The sequence below is a fragment of the Coptis chinensis genome, chromosome 2, assembly GCF_015680905.1.
Source record: "Coptis chinensis isolate HL-2020 chromosome 2, ASM1568090v1, whole genome shotgun sequence".
Classification (NCBI taxonomy): Eukaryota; Viridiplantae; Streptophyta; class Magnoliopsida; order Ranunculales; family Ranunculaceae; genus Coptis; species Coptis chinensis.
In genome coordinates, this window is record NC_141457.1 from 36,698,323 (window position 1) to 36,716,076 (window position 17,754).

General features: G+C 37.6%; 1 long non-coding RNA gene across 1 annotated transcript; it reads left to right on the plus strand.

The window, feature by feature from the left end:
- Positions 1-9,343: 9,343 nt before the first annotated feature.
- LOC147515918 (uncharacterized) lies at positions 9,344-13,212 on the plus strand. Its single transcript, XR_015210827.1, has 2 exons — positions 9,344-10,286; positions 10,381-13,212. It is a non-coding gene; the product is annotated as an uncharacterized LOC147515918 (long non-coding RNA).
- The last annotated feature ends 4,542 nt before the right edge of the window (positions 13,213-17,754 follow it).

Consider the following 17,754-nt stretch of genomic DNA (forward strand, 5'->3'; position numbering starts at 1 on the left):
ACCCATCTTTCACGAGTTACCGTATGAGCATCTATGCCGGATACATGAATTATGTAATACTTTTCATCATCTGGGCGTCGCCGACGATCAGGTTAAGCTATGAGTGTTTCCCTTCACTCTAGCTGGTAAGAGTCACGCTTGGCTTCTCTCACAGAAGATCAACTCTTTCGATATATGGGAAAAGGTTGTGTTCTCCTTCATGAAGAAGTACTTTCCGCTGAAGAAAACAGAAGAGATAAGAAGCAAGATACAGTTCTTTAGACAGAGTCTGACTGAGACATTTTCCGAAGCATGGGATAGATTCTCTGACCTACTCTATTCATGTCCTCACCATAAACTAGAAAAATCAACTCTTGTCCAATGTTTCTTCAAAGGCCTTTTCCCATAACACAAAGTAACCCTCGACATCATGAATAATGGTAATTTTTTGGATAGAGGTGCAACCGAAGCTTTAACATTTCTTGAAAACCAAGGCGAAAAGAGTACCCATTGGGGAGACATAAACAATTCCAGAATAGCCCAACCTAGTATAGCTAAGGCTAGTGGTATTTTTTAGGTGAAATCAGATCCTGAGATCAAGACCTTCATCGAAACCCTCACAAGAAAGATAGATGTCGGCCCTCACAACCAAACCAAAATACCAAACTTCTCAGCATGTCATGAACATAAATACCTCACCATGCAATTTCTGTTTAAGCCTAAATCATATAGAAGCCACCTATCCCTTGATCACAAACCTATTATCACTTCAACCAGAAGAAGTGTGTGCTTTCAATGTACCAAATGCACCATGGAGACAACATCCAAACTTCGCATGGACCAACATTCCACAAAACCAAACACCACCAGGTTTCAACAAACCACCAAATGCATTCAGACACGGACAAGGACAAGGTACCTATAGTAATCAAAATAGAGCATTGGTTCCATCTTAGTTTAACCAGAACTATCAAAACCCACCTATCAACAACCAAAGAGACCTAGTTCCAGTCACACCATTAACTAGCGTCCAAACAGATAAGCCCACCAAAATAATGCTATCTGTCATGCAACAGCAAACCCAGATCGTAGCGTCCATGCAATAATCTTTGAACTTATTAGCCCAAGAGCAAACCTAGAAAAGTTCATTACCATGCCAAAAAGTTCAAAACCTTCCAACCCAACAGATTAAGGCAGTAACAACGTTGCGATCTAGCAATACCGTTGACAACAAGTTAGTCTTACCAGAAGACTCTACACTTGTAGAGGTAACCATTCCAGTACCAGAATTAGAAATTGCAAACCAAATACCTCCACGTATCCCTAGCAATGTTCCAGTCCCTAAACCATCAATTCCTCCACCTAATAACCCAGTTAGACAATACAAACCAAAGGCATCTTTTCAGCTCACCTAATGAAACCCAAGGAGGATGAAAATTTTGATGAAATCAGAGAAACATTCAAAAGCCTAACCATAAATCTGCCATTTCTCGATGCCATTAAACATTTACCCAAACATGCCAAGTTTCTTAAGGATATGTGCACCAACAAAAGAAAAACTAACCTTCCAAAAAATGCCTTCCTTACAGAACAATTTTCATCCCTCACAGAGACCAACGGAATTGTAAAATACAAAGATCTTGGTCGTCCTACCATCCCTTGCAGTATAGGAGACAAGTACACTGCAACTGCCTTGCTCGATCTTGGAGCAAGTGTTAACCTCCTTCCGTACTACCTCTTTAAACAACTCGGTTTCCTCGAGCTTACACCTACCACCATGACATTGCAATTAGCCTCAAATACCCAAAAGGAGTGGTCGAAAATGTGCTTGTCAAGGTTAAGGATTTTTACTATCCTGTTGATTTTGTCATCCTCAACACCGAAATTGCTCATGATGCCATACCCATCATTTTAGGGCGCCCCTTTTTGGCGACTACCAACGCCCTCATAAACTACTGCAATGGATCTATGACCATGTCTTTTTGAAATCTCTCGGTAGAAGTCAATGTTTTCAAGATGATGCAGCAACAGATAAAAGAAGAGTTGGATGAAGAGGTCAATCTGATAGACATTGTAGTGCAAGAGTATTGTGACAGGACTTTTCCAGAAAATGATGTGCATCAGTTCTTATCCTTTAGAGATTCAAATTTCGATATGGATCATTACAAAGAAGATACCAACGCCTCCTTGGAATCCGTTCCTTTATACAATTCCAATGATAAGTTACCCACATATGAAGAGACATCACCAACCCAAGTGTTTACTGTGGAAGAGCAGAACCCTGTGGAAACCTTGTTACCCAAAATACCAACGTACACCTGCCCTTAAGCCTCTCCCTCCTGACCTAAAATATATCTATCTTGATAACAATAGTACTCATCCCATCATAATTTCATCCCAGCTATCAAAAGAGGAAGAAGAGCGCTTGGTTAGAGTGATTCAATAACATCGTTCTACCATTGGTTGGTCTCTTGATGATATAAAAGGAATTGATCCAAAGATTTGCACCCACCGGATTCACCTGGAAGAAAATGCCAAAACCTTTAGAGAGCCGCATCGTCGTTTAAACCCGGCCTTGAAAGAGGTAGTGAGGGAGGAGATCTTAGGATTACTGAATGCTAGAATTATTTATCCCATATCTGACAGCGAGTGGGTTAGTACTATCATGTGGTACCAAAGAAGTCTAGGATTACAATGGTTCATAATGAGGAAGGCGAGTTAATTCTTGCACGAGTTCCTATCATGTGGAGGATTTGTATTGACTATCGGAAGTTGAATGTCATCACCAAGAAATATCATTTTCCCTTGCCATTTGTAGATCAGATGCCTGAACGTTTAGCAGGGCATGGCTTATTACTGTTTCTTGGATAGATATTCAGGGTACTTTCATATTTTAATTGATGAAACAGATCAAGAAAAGACTACCTTCATTTGCCCTTTTGGAACATATGCTTATGCTCGTATGCCTTTCGGTCTCTGCAATGCACCTGCCACATTCTAACGCTGCATGTTACACATCTTCAGTGATATGGTAGAGAGATTTATGGAAATGTTTATGGATGATTTTTCCCTGTATGAAGATTCTTTCGACGACTGCTTATCTAACATTTTCAAAGTTTTGGCGCGATGTCAGGAAAAGAATCTGGTCCTTAATTGAGAGAAGTGTCATTTCATGGTAAAAAAAAGGAAATAGTGTTAGGCCATATTGTGTCTAAAAATGGTATAAAGGTCGATAAGGCTAAAATAGACAAAATTTCTACTCTACCCATTCCACAGAACATCCGTGACATACGAGTCTTTCTAGGCTATGCTGGATTTTATCGAAGATTCATCCAAGATTTATCAAAAATTGCTAAACCTTTAACCAATCTTCTTATAAAAGATGCACCCTTTGAGTTTAACTCGAACTGCATGCAGGCTTTTGAAAAGTTGAAAGTCGCCTTAATAACTACACCTATAATTCAACCTCCTGATTAGTCAAAACCGTTTGAACTCATGTATGACGCCAGTGACTATGTTGTTGGCGCCGTTCTAGGTCAAAAGCATAATAAGGGACCTACACTTGTTTAATATGCAAGTAAAACACTAAATGAGGCTCTACGGAATTATACGACCACTGAAAAGGAATTCTTGGCCATTGTCTATGCTTTAGACAAATTTTGTCAACCATATTTGATAGGTTCAAAAACCTTAATCTACACCGATCATGCAGCACTTAGGTACCTTCTCGCGAAGAAGGATTCTAAGCAGATAGATTCTCCTCCTGCAAGAATTTACTTTGGAGATAAAAGATAAAAAAGGAGTTGAAAACGTAGTGGTTGACCACTTGTCTAGGTTAACCAATGATAGTGACAGTGATTCCGAAAACATCTCAGATTCTTTTCCTGATGAACACCTTTATGCGATTCTTTCTGCACCTTGGTATGCTGATATTGTGAATTATCTGGTGACTGAAGAGACTCCGCCATTGTGGAATAGAAATCAGAAAAAAAAGTTTCTTTCTCAAGTGAAGTACTATTATTGGGATGACCCTTATCTTTTCAAGTACTGTCCAGATCAGATTATTCGATGTTGCATTCCAGAATGGGAACAGTCTGCAGTCCTGTCCTTTTGCCACGAGCAGTCCTGCGGAGGACATTTTAGTGCCAATAAAACTGCAGCAAAAGTCCTACAATGTTGATTCTACTGGTCGACTCTCTTCTGTGATGCCTTCGTTCATTGCAAGGCTTGCATTCGTTGCCAACATCTTGGTCGTATTTCTACCCGTAACATGATGCCCTTAAATCCCATTTTTATAGTGGAGATTTTCGACATCTGGGACATCGATTTCATGGGACCTTTCCCAACTTCTCATGGTTTTATTTACATCCTAATAGCAGTAAACTATGTATCTAAATGGATTGAGGTCATACCATATTCTAATAATGATAACAAAACAGTCATCAATTTCATAAAAGAAAACATATTTTCAAGATTCGGGGTTCCGAAGGCTATCATCAGTGATGGCGGATCTCATTTTTGCAATCGAGTTTTTGAGCATATCATGAAAAAATATGGAGTAACCCACAAGATTGCAACTCCGTATCATCCTCAAACAAGTGGTCAAGTAGAAGTCTCTAATTGAGAGATTAAACGTATCTTGGAGAAAACAGTTAATCCAAATAGGAAATATTGGTCTCTCTGTCTGAACGATGCACTATGGGAATACAGAACCGCTTTGACAGAGATGCATCAGAATTCAGATGATCCCAAACACTTTTTGGATTTTTAGATGTTGGGTCATTGATCTTGAATCATCTTCGAGAAGTCGACGCATCTGTTTCTGTAGATTTTTGTTCTTGTTCTCTAATTGTTGAAGACGATGATCGACCTAAGTTGTTGAATCTGCAATATGAATACCACCCTCTCAGTCACAGATGGATGATAACCATCTAACTTGGAAAGTGAATTCCCATTCGCAGAAGTTGAGTGCTGAACTTGAGTGACAAGAGGAGAATTTTCACCATTGTTTGTTCTTCGTGAAGCCATTGACATAACTTTTTTTGTGGTTGAGGGTAGGAGCACAGACGGCGCCAAATATATTTCGACAAGATTTGCCAAAACACACCAATTGGAGTTGGAAGTAATCTTTTGTGCGCTTGACGATGGAGATTGGTGGTTTTGTGAGAGATGAGATTGAGTTTTTGAATTTGCTGCCTACGTACCCAACAATGAGATGGGATCAAGTATCGACGTAGTTCTGATTTTATAGATATTATCAGTGGCAGTTTCTTCCTCATTCTCCAATCATAGGATGAACTGATGGAAAACTGTCACACGATCTGATGAAAGCGATGTGATGGAAGTTATTCGAATGAATGTGGAAGTTGTTTAACATGTGCATAATTGATATATATTTTACGTGTAGGTAGGTAGATAGGCTTTGAGCATGGGCTATGAGTGTGGGCTTTATTGTAGATAGGCTCTAAGTGTGGGTTTTTATTGTAGATAGGTTCTGAACATGAGCTCTAAGTGTGGGTTTTATTGTAAATAGGCTTTGAGCATGGGCTTTTAGTGTGGGTTTGTATTGAATTGGGTTTTTATTGGGCCACATTTGTGGGGCCAGAACAAGGACTTTCAATGAAAACTTGATTATTGGCATAAGAATATTCTTTAGGTGGATTTATGTTTTCCCGTTCATTCTCTATTTATAAAAATCGTAATTTAATTTGTTTTGGTAGATTAATTGAAATAGATTTATTAATATAATTTAGTATAGTCAAAAGTTCAAAAATCTTTTTCTCTCAAAAGTTTTTTCCATTGATTCATTTAGTTAGTTTTTGGTCTAAACATTTTTAGGTGGTTTGACTACCTTTTCTCATGCTATATTTCAACGTGTTTTAGAGAGTAAAGTACTTGTTTAACCATATAAGTTGTTTGAGTGTGTTTTTGTTTACATTAGCATAATCGATCAATTTTGTGGTTATCAACCTGCACTGCTCGCATCCGCCAAAACCCCTTCCACGACTCCATAGCAATCATATACGCCGACATACAAGTGCAAAACGTGCTTAACACTGAAAACATTCCCACAAGGATTTCTTCATACATGAGACTCAATAGTGATGACAAAGTGCACAATACACCGGTGATGTCGTAGGCAATTAGGGGGTCCTAATAGGCCATTCCAAAACCAAAAAGCAAATCGAGCTCAATCTTAACTTATAAGAACAACTTTCGAATGTACTTATATTTCCTTGTCTATCTCCAATTAAAGCAACTCTCTTGGGTGTACAATCTGAGGATAACAACAAGTAAAGGAGGAACCGGTGAACACAAAAGATCACAGCCAGAAACTCGTTTGTCAAGCATGATACGGAAAACCTTGAGATCTAATATTATAGGTTCAAGGGTCTCATTCTTCAGCATTTCGGACAACCTTTTGTTATTAGAATCACTACTGAGCATAGTCGACGAAATCACACACACACATGTAACAAAAATTGAGAGGCTAACAATAACCATCAATGATACCTCAAGTAATTGGAGAATGCAGTTGATCTAAAATGCTTTTCTTCGTTGGTCTACCTCCAACACTCATGCATCGTTGAAACATTATAATTTATGCAAAACAAGTCTCAGATATTGCCCCACTACTTTAATCGAACAACAACCAAATCAATCAAATATAAAAAATAAAAATAAAAATAAATAAATAAATAAATAAAGGAAATCAAGATAAGAAATAACAAGAGAAAATTTGGACAACAAACACCTGATTATTATATATAGATTACCGAATTAATAAGATTTCTTGGGTTCCAGTGTAAATTAACATAAACCTTGAACAAGATTCAAATTGAGTTTGGGGCAATTTATGTTGTTAGTGTTTTTTTTTTTTTTTTTTTTTTGTGAGAGGAATGATGGGTGATCCAAAATCTTATTTAACTAGTAGTTTTTAGTTTCGGTAACTACCATCGAATTTTTGTTCTTTGGTGCTGACAGCCACTTCAGTAGATTCAGAAGCTGTGCAGTTTAAGCGTTAAGCGGTAGCTAATCGGTGAAGGAGTCCATAGGCGGTAGGCCTATTAATCAGAATATATCAGGGATGAATCGGGAACTAATCGGGTGATAATTCCAAATATGATTTTCCCTAACATATAACATATATCACAAATAACTAATAGCTAAATGCATATTGAAACAACAAAAATATGTTGAAATGGGAAAATATCAATTTGCCAGTGGGAAAATAGGCTATCAAGTAGGCCCTAAATGCATATTGAAGTGAGATGGAAAGGAGAAACATATCCAACAATCACCAAAATGCAATCATAGCCTCAGTGCAATATAGTCTAGTGTCAACATAAGTCAAATTAAAAATACGTAAAATATCAAAAACACAACGGCGGATGATGACTCAGCTGAAATTATATCGTGAGGAACTGGTTTAAGTTGGGTTTTCTATATCGTAACTTTTTTGGTCTTTAATTTTATTTGTGCTAAATCGTCCTATTAATCGGCATAAATTGGGCTATTAATCGATCCCACTTAGACCCGGGTTTTTTTTGCTAATCGTATCGGTCAAGTAGCTTATATCGCCTATTAGAGCATCTTTAGGAGAGAAACCAAGAAAACACCAAATTTTTGAACCAAACCAAACACCAAACCAAAAAAACATCAACCAACTGCAGGAGAAACATCGAATATTTGACATCAAATGACGCGGTTTTGGATAAACCGCGCCATATAGCCCACGCGGCTTTCTCAAAGCCGCGCATTGAAGTCCATCTTAAAAGCCCAAGCCCACACGGTTTTCCAGAAACCGCGTGGTGTTTGCAACACCGCGTGCTATGTCTATATAAACATGACCAAAACCGCACGGTTCATTTATTTTTAACTTTTCTCTCAATTCATAAACCCTCTCCTTAGTAAAAAAAAAAACAAAAACCTACCTAAACTCTTGAAATTTTATATGGATCTTTTTCAACCTTTCGACGATGAGTATTGGCAGTACACAAACGACATTGGCGATGATGTAGAGGTAGAAAAACCCAAGGAAGTACAAGACGGTGGGGGAGAAAAAGTCGAGGCTGTCGCGCCGACTGATAGACATCCCCTATGTACTTGAGTATCAATTGAACGACTTCGATTGGCAATTTAATCCCGATGAAACACTTGATATGCAAGTTGTGTCTTCTACACGTGATACAAAACACGTGTCGAGTGTAGTGGCTAATTCTGAGGTAATTAATTAGTTTTGATTAAATATTTTGAATATTATGCATTAATTAGTTAAGTTGGACCAATTAATTATTTATCTTATATGCATTATTATTTTTTCATAATATCAGCAAGTTATTGACTACCGAGTTAGATCGGCTTTACTTGGTGTTAGAGAGTGGTGGAAGGTTCTTAAGAGTTTGGATGAGTTTGTACATATTAAAGATAGTATTTTGTGTACACCTTTGGGTCTTTTGGTTGATGTAGATTATGAGATGGTTGATTGGGCAGTGGTCAAAGCTTTAGTAGAAAGATAGTGGAATACAACTCATAAATTTCATTTTTCTTGTGCGGAGTTAGGGTTCACACCACTAGACTTCACTATGATTTCTGGGTTAAGTATCGATATAGGCCAACCGATACCTTTTAATACAAATTATGAGAACATTGGTAATATGCTTATGATTTTTCCTCGCTTGGATGCGGATGCTTATGATTCTTCTGGTATTAAGCTATCTCATATTAAGACTGCATATATGGAACCTCTCTTGGATCCTAATACACGAGCAGAGTTAGCTTTGATTATTCTACTTGGTAGTGAGGGTGCTGATGTGTATGTTAGGGCTTTTTTGATATTTTTTATGGGGCATGTTTTGTTTCCAAATGGTCATTCTATGGTACGACTTGGATATTATGCTTATGTTTCTGATTTGCATAATATGAGAGATTATGACCTTGGTAGCTCAATATATGCCACATTGATAGCGGTGTTAGACAAATCTTCACAGACATTTGGAAGTAGAAGTCCTTAGATTACAGGATTCACAGGACTTTTGGAGATTTGGTTTTATGAGTACTTCCGTTGTCTTTGTCCTAACATAGACATAATTGCTTATACTCACCGTAGATTTGTAAGTTGGTCAGGACCTCACTTGGCTCGTAACAGAGGGCAGATTAGAAATAATGTGTGTATGGCTCGTGCCCATATTGATATTAGCTCATTATCATCTATTGAGTGGAGACCTTGGCGTTTGTCTACTGCCTTTGACGATCCTATTGTGCGGCATGCTTGTGTTTTGTCACGTCCGCGAGTTGTTTTGCCGCGACGGATCAGAAGTTTTGAATCTTGTGGCGACAGATGTTTGAGACAATTGACTGGACGTTATGGAGTTCCATGCGCTCCCATACCAGATGTTAGTGATGCTAAGTCGTGGAGTATAACTCAAGTTCATGAAGTTCATGGTAGTGGTGGTCCTTGGCCAGATGCGTTTTCTTTTGTTGTTGAGCCGACTGTTGATCAGTATTATAGATTGTGGACTATCTATAATACTGGTCCTTGGCCAGGTTCTTATGTTTGATGGGATGAGGACTGTCGTGTATCATTATAGCCAAGAAAGAGAGGAGGCACATTCTCAAACATATCAGCAATCCCAACGTGCATACGACGAGACAGGTAAGATACTATCCTAACATCAATCAACTTTTCTTGTTCTTTGGTGCTGACAACATATATTAGAAAACTGACAACATATAATAATTGTCAATCAACTTTGGTGCTGACAACAGTTTTGTTTTGAGAAAAATGGAGCTCTGACAGGTTTCTCTCCCAATTAATAGAAAACTGAAGGGCGACTACGTAATCTGGCATTTAATTACTGAAATTAGTAAAATATTATCCCTTTAAACTCTATCTTGGAGGGAAAGAAGATAAAAACCTTCCCCTTTTGGGGGTAAATCGGAGAGCTTGCCGATCAAGAACATGGATTTATCTGAGTTCGAGCTACCTCTTGCGCCATGGAAGGAGTTACCAGCACAACAAATTCAAGCTGTGACTGACAACCAAGGAGCAAAAGCCATTTCATATGCTGATGCAACTCGGCAAACCATTCAACAACATGTTGAGTTCTATGAACTACCTGAGCCTGAAAAGATGGGGGAATTTCCAGCTATTACAATTCCTCAGCAGGCATATGAAAGAGGATTAAACTACTGTAAGCACTGCCTTATAGGTCAGGTGGATTTGCAGAAGATTCCAATAGAACGTGTTTGTATGCTGGCCGAAGAGAAGTGGCAGCTTTCTAGTGAGTGGCTGATCACACCCATAGGTAAAGGCTATATTTTTATTCGATTCTCAAATGTAGATGATCTTAACAAGGTATGGTCTCATGGCTCATGGGATTTTGATAAATGCCCTCTTAGGTTGAGTCAATGGAGTACCTATTTTTGCCCGGATAGTCAGAGGCAATCTCACGCACTGGTGTGGATTCGACTACCGGAGCTTGGACAGGAGTACTAGGATCCAGAAGCACTAATGTCGATAGCTCGTGGTGTGGGTTACCTGATGTTGATTGATGACAAGATTCTAAGAAGAGAGTATGGTTATTTTGCTAGAATATTGGTGGATATAAATCTTTCAAAAGCTATTCCAGATCAGATTTATGTAAAAACCAAAAATGTCAATTTTTGGCAAACTGTTGAGGTCGGAAAACTGCCAAACATGTGTACCCACTGTAAGATTGTAGGCCACCTTGTGACAGAGTGCAGGAAGCTCAAGGGAGTTATGAACTTAAATAAAGAGAAAGCAAAGGATGCTGTAGTGGACTCCACTCCACCAACTGAAGCATCAGCTCAAGCTCGAAGGAATAACAGGCGAAAAAATCAACATCAAGGAGAAACAAGCAAGCAAGTTGGGGCGGTCTGGCAAGCAAAAGAAACTGAAAAAGCTAAGGAGAGCCATACTACTGCAACAAATGGAAACAGATTTGAGGTGTTGGAATCACTGCAAGAGGCAAACGACAGCAAAGGGGTTACAAAAGTAGTTATTTTCTACTGAGTCGGCCATTTCAACTGTAGCAGAAGAGCAGAATCAGATAGTGCCCTTTAGTGGAACAGAGGAACAACAAAAAGATGATGGTTACAGTGGGCTCACAATGGCAGAAAAGGATTTAGGCACTACAAACACTCCTTATCCCATTGCCAGCAACTCTTTTAATTTTGATCATGGTGGGGTTTTTGAGATAGTCTTAGAGATTCAGCAACCAGTGGCTAGAGACTTAACACAAGTTGATGGAGAGCCACCTACAGAAATGCATGAAACTGGTACAAGACGAGTTTTCGAAGGATGTCAAAAGGCAGTTCTAGATACAGATATGGCACTAACGTTGATGGAAAGCCAAGACAGAGAGGGACAACTTCAGAGTACCACTCCACAGAGCACAAGATGGTCAGGCTTGGCTGATGATAACCAAGAGGAGATCACAGAGCAAGAATGGTTAGTGCAGGCAAAGAGGGATTACAAGCCATTGTGGCAATTGCAGGATAACACTCCACCTCAGACTAGAGCTAAGTCTGGGAAGGATAGCACCTCCAAGTGAGTTTAACTCACAGACAATAAACTCTCTTTGCTTTTATGAAGATATTATTTTGGAATCTAAGAGGAATAGCAAATGAGAAGGCGCAAGATAGGCTATCAAGGCTTGTTAATAAATGGGATCCTGAAATCATTGGAATTGCCGGGCTGATGATTAACACTGATTCTCTACCAGTAAACTTATTGCATCGAGTACTCTTGTTAACTGCAGAAATAACAGAGTTCCAAACATCTGGTTACTATGGAAGTGCAATTTACCACAACCCACTATCATAAGCTTCAGAAATCAACACCTTTCAGTGGAAGTGGAGGGAAATGTCATCACACTGGTGCATGCTCAATCAAGCTACATACACAGAAGGACACTATGGGCGGATTTGGCTAGTGTTAATCCCTTAAACAAGCCTTGGAGACTTCAATGCTTACCTCATCAGCCCTACAGAGAAAATGGGTGGACTCACGCCAAGCAATACTGCAATGAGAGATTTCAGAGAAGCCATAGACCAGAATCATCTTATAGAAGCGCCTAGCACTGGTTTCAAATTCACATGGTGGAACAAACAGCTTGGGGTAAACAAGGTGCTTGGGAAACTTGATAGAGCGTTTGTAAATGCAGACTGGACTTCTTCCTTTGCTAGCTGGAGATACACAGCTCTTGGTAGGATTTGCTCAGACCACTCTCCATTGGTCGGGTGGTGTATAAATGTTCCAAAACAAGTAATGCGCCCTTTAGATTCTTCAAAATGTGGACTACTCATCCTGGGTTCATGGAATTAGTGGAACAAAGTTGGGGGGAATCAATCACGGGTCACTCAATCTTCATTCTTACACAAAAGCTCAAGAGGTTAAAAAGGAAGCTCAAGCACTGGAATAAACATACCTTTGGTCACTTGGGCACAAAGATAGCAACAAAAACAAAGTTACTCGAAGATTTGCAAGTTAACTTTGAGTTGGATTCCAGTAATGAGGCGTTGGCTGGGATGGTACTACAATAAGAAAGCAAGGTGGAAAATTTGTTGCAACAAGAAGAAATGTTATGGAAACAGAAGTCTCGAGCAAAGATGGATTTAGAATATGACAGGAACGCAAAGTACTATCATGCATTGGTGAATAACACAGTCAACCATTACTGAGTTCAAGAACTTGGATGTGGTTACTCTTAGAGCACAGGACGAGATTGGAGACTTTATGGTGCAACAATATATTGAAAATTTTGAAAAGGTTGATCATATATACTCTGGATCTAGATCTGATTAACTTGATGCCTTAAACAATCACGCAAGCGGAAAATGGTGCTCTCATTCAAACCCCAACACCCGATGAAATAAAAAGAGCAGTTTTTTATTTGAATCCAGACAGTGCTCCAGGACCAGACGGCTTCAATGGGTGTTTCTTCCAGTACTGCTGGTCAATCGTCGGTTGATATTTAGAAATACTTGTTTTACTCCTTTTGGTTAATTAAACTAGGAAGAAGTAAAAGCTATTTTCTTATTCTTAGATCAAAGTTTCTGCTCTCGTTTATCAAGCAATATGTAGGGTAAAGATTTCGTTCTACTCCTAGTTATTTAGATGTAACAGTTTCAATAGTTTTAACAATTATATGTATATCAATGAGAGCAATGGATTGTAATTTTACTAATATGATAAAAATAATTAGTTACGAAGATTTAATAGTCTAGTTTATACTTAGGTAATTTACTACGAAGATTTTAAATGGGAATAAGGGATTAGGGGGATTTAATATTCATCACCTAGATAAATTCCTAATATGTTAGTGTAGATTATTGCAACTCTAACCAATAAAGATTAAGTATTTGATCTCTAACTATTCATGACATCTCTAACCAAATAATAATTAGCATGAGAAGAAGTTTAACCCATTCTCATGGTGAATAAACTAACCTCTAGATTGAAACTCCTGAATAAGCAATAATTCTAACTAATACATCAAAGCTTCATCAAACCTCTCTAATGAAGATTTAACTAAGACTCATTAGACTATCATTAATAGAAGAAGAATAAGACATAATGAAGACAATAACAATAACTTGGTTTTATTAATGGAGGCTAGGTTTTAGAAACAATAATTAGATTATACTAAAGAGAGAGAGAAAACTAATTTAATTAAGAAAGTTCATATTAATGGGAAGGAGTCTAAGTATCTTTTTAGTTTTCCCCTAGTCCTCTTTATATATGAGAGGTTAGGTTTACAATTTTCGTGCATGGGCTTTGGAGCCATGTTTTGGGCCAATAAATCAAGCCCAAAACCTAATTACTTAAGTCCAAAAAGGGTTTCTCTACTAAAAATTATTGCAACAGCCTTTTCGTCAACTTTTGCTTCTCTAATTGGATCAAGGCCTGAACCATTAGAAAAGTATTTCCGAACCGGTCGTTTTGACATATAATAGGCTCAATTCTGAGGTCTGAGTCCAAAGATACGGCCTGCAAAAGTTCTATTGACTTTTATACTCCATTTCTGCCGCGTTGACTTTGATTTTTCAACTTTGACTAGGCTTTAAAAAGGTTTTTTCTCCTTGAAACTTGGGCTTTAATCATAGAACTTCTTAGCAACCAACCTTTGCTCCTTTCTCTTGCAAAAGTGACATATTTATTCACATATTTGACTCCAAGACTGAAATACACAAAAGCACCAAAACAAGATTACTAACTCTTATTTATTATAAACATAATTGGTCTAAATGTAATATTATTAAGGGGTTAAAACTACAGTTTTGGGCTCTTATCAAACCACCCCCAAACAGTATTTTGCTTGTCCTCAAGCAAATATGAGAAATTAAAATAAGTGACCAAAAAATGGAGTTCTAACTAATCTTGTTTCGCCGAGTGCGATTGCATTGACCATATGCAATAAGGCCTTAAACCACTTGGAATTCCCTAGTGGACGAGTTATAGCCTCGTGAGAGTTTTCCAGAGAAGATACTCACAAACTTCATCTATGCTACAACGACTAAAAAATAAAAATTACTGTTTCTTTATTTATTCTCAGATATCTATACATCTTACTAGTAATGAATACAGAATAATCAATTCGAAACCTAAGCTAATACGTGCATAATAATCAATTATCAACGGATAAATATATATACATAATGAACTATGCTATGAAATGCAATAACAGGTCCGTTTCTGAAACTTTGGAATAATGTCCTTAAATAGGTCCTCACATATATGTCAAGACAAAAACACTCTGAATTTTCTACTCAAATTTCACTCACTCCAATGTACAGTGGGCACACTTTACTTTATAATCTCAATGACGTACAAGGAAGCCAAAGTCTATCAAACACATCTGCCACTAATTATCAAACTAACCTATTCCTAGTTGAGCTAGAGGTCTTTATTAGGTGTTGTGAAGATTAGGTGATGGTTTTAAGAAGGAAGAAAATGGATATTCAAAAGGACAAGTCTGAGATAATAGAGTATTCAAAATATGTAACTAGAGAAAACTATATTCTTACTTTGCTTCTACACTTTGTTTCCATCCTTAGCCATTTTTTCTTTTTCTTTGGCTTTTGACTCCTTTGATTCTGTTTTTGGAGTTCTAACTTTTTGTTTTATTTATTGATTTTTTTTTCTTTGGATGAAAACTTTATTTTCTTTTCTTATTTGAAACAACTAACAAATTCTTGGTTTTCCACAGGTCTTTCTCTTTTCTTTTCTTCATTTCATCTCTATTCTCAGACTCATTCAAAAATGGGTAGGCTGATTTTATTTTTATTTTGTTTTTATAAAAGGGTAAAGAAATTGTGGTTTATGAAAATGCTAAAAAAAGGCTCAGAGGGGCGACTAGCGGAAAATAATTTCATATAAGTTTAAATTTATGGCTATATCGATCCAAAAAGGGCATAAATTCTTGTTTAGGATATGATATAGTGATCAAGCAAGTGGACATGTGATTTCTTTATTTGGAATTTACTTCTCCCTTGTGTCATTACTCAGATATTTCACTCATATAAAGCTTTTAGGCTATATTCTTACAGGATTTGTAGAATAAGTACTCTAGCCTAGATTTCAAAAACTTACTACTAATATAAACATAGATGCTCATGCAATATATTTATGGAAAGATGCAATGATTATTACCCACATATAAACCTAAGTTTCTAAAAACTATTCTAATTTAAGAGCTAACGTGAAACTTCTAGACTATTATCATCACAGAAAAAGAAATAGTACCAATATTCCTAAGTGCATAGTATAAATACTTTTTATTTATATTTTTATTATTTTTAAAAAAATTTACTAGAAAGCAAAGTGCATATTATACATATATATCCTAATAGGTGCCTTAAATTACGCGTGTTTCTATGCCACCCCCAAACAAAAATATACTTTGTCATCAAAGTATAGAAATAAGAAGGATATAAAATATCATAGAAACGCGTGAAAGTTTTAGAGCACCTGCAAAACAAATTTAGAACATACTAATATAGATAAATAAAAACAGATACAACTCTATATGAGTTCCACCCGTTATGGGGATAACAAGAATTAAATTGCTTAGGACATAAGCAAACACTAACAGAAAGTAAAACATACCTCATATCCAGCATTTAAGTATTGTCCTCCTTTTCTATAAAGAAGTGAGGTTCCTTTGCATCCTGCCAAGCCATGATAATTATCCAGGCCTTACGCCATGTATCATCAACCCTTGCTAACCTGTTAAGTGTTACTCGGTCTGATGGGGTGTAAGGGGCAACCCAATAAGCTTATAGCCTCCATCCCGGCCAAGTCATAACACGAAAAGATCTTATAATGAATTGGTGGGTCGCATAATATCAACCCCAACCCAATCCGTGTAGCGGAATGCGAAATCAAGAAAGAAACTTACCATGATGCGACAAACCAAGATAGGCATAAGAAGGTACTTATGCTTCATACTATGAGCTCGTGCTAAACTGGACACTAAATTCTAGGGAATATCATATAGCCTACGTCCCTCAGCTAAAGCAAGGAAGACGTCACCGGCGGCATTATACGTAGAAGAAAACCGACATTCCCCTAAGATATTCAGCATGATAAAAAAACATGATAGTGCCTACGTTAAGGGACAGGCTACCAAAGGCTACATTAAAATGCCCTTGGTCCTCTACACGAAAAATCCCCGCCCCATAAGTCTCTTGGAAATACTCATAGTTATAGAGGTATATATTATCAGACATATAGCCCCATGAGTTTCGGGGAGCAGGCATATGCATCCCAACAGGAAAGGCTACAAAAAACTTGCTGAAATCCATTGTTATATCATCAATGGTGACAGAGAACACTTATTCCCCATCTGGTCGATAAAAGAACTTACAATGATCATAGAAATAAGCAGTAAGTTTAGGAGAATAAGAGTCATTGGCACTTACCAGTAGATTCTGCCATCCTGACTGCACAATCCTTTCGTGAAACCAATATCCATACGTGTCACTCTCGAGCAATTCATCAAAGGACTGCTCCGGCATGATTATAGGAAATTTCATATCAACAATTACATTACTAGACTCCTTAAAGTGAGTGTAGAAAACCCCAGAAAAAAAAACTGGTGGTATGTTGAGGTGAGGGCACGTGCGCGCTTGGAATAGCCTTTGTCAGAGGGCGGGCGCGCTCTCTCTGACAAAAGAAAAATTCTGCTATACTGGACACAGAGGGCGGGAGCGCTCTATATTAGTGCAAATAGGGAGCGTGCGCCCTTTGATTAATTCTTGTGTGATGGAAAATAGTGGTGCAGTGTGAAGTGTAAAGCAACCTACGTATTTATATCACACAAGTTTCTTAATCTAAGTTCTACAAGTTGCCCAAATTATGAAGGCAAGATGATGGAAAAAGAAAAATTTTCTAAAACCAAAAATAGAAACAGATGAGATGCAACCTTGGAAATCAAACCGATAGCTTTTCGGTTGGAATTACAAATAGCAATCATCCAATTCCGAGACCTTAATGTTGCACAAACCAAAAGTATCTAATTCTAGCTATTTCCTATTAGCATGGTGCACATACAACCGATAGTTTATCAAGCATACAATAATATTTCGAAAAAAATCCATGGATATGATTAAAAACATTGCAAAATAAATAATTTCACCCCCAAACAAGTTGGAAGGGTGGGGATTCATGATAAATAATATCGCAAATGCCGAAAATTAAACCAACTTTAAATTTAAATAATAAACAAACACAAAATTCAATATTAACTA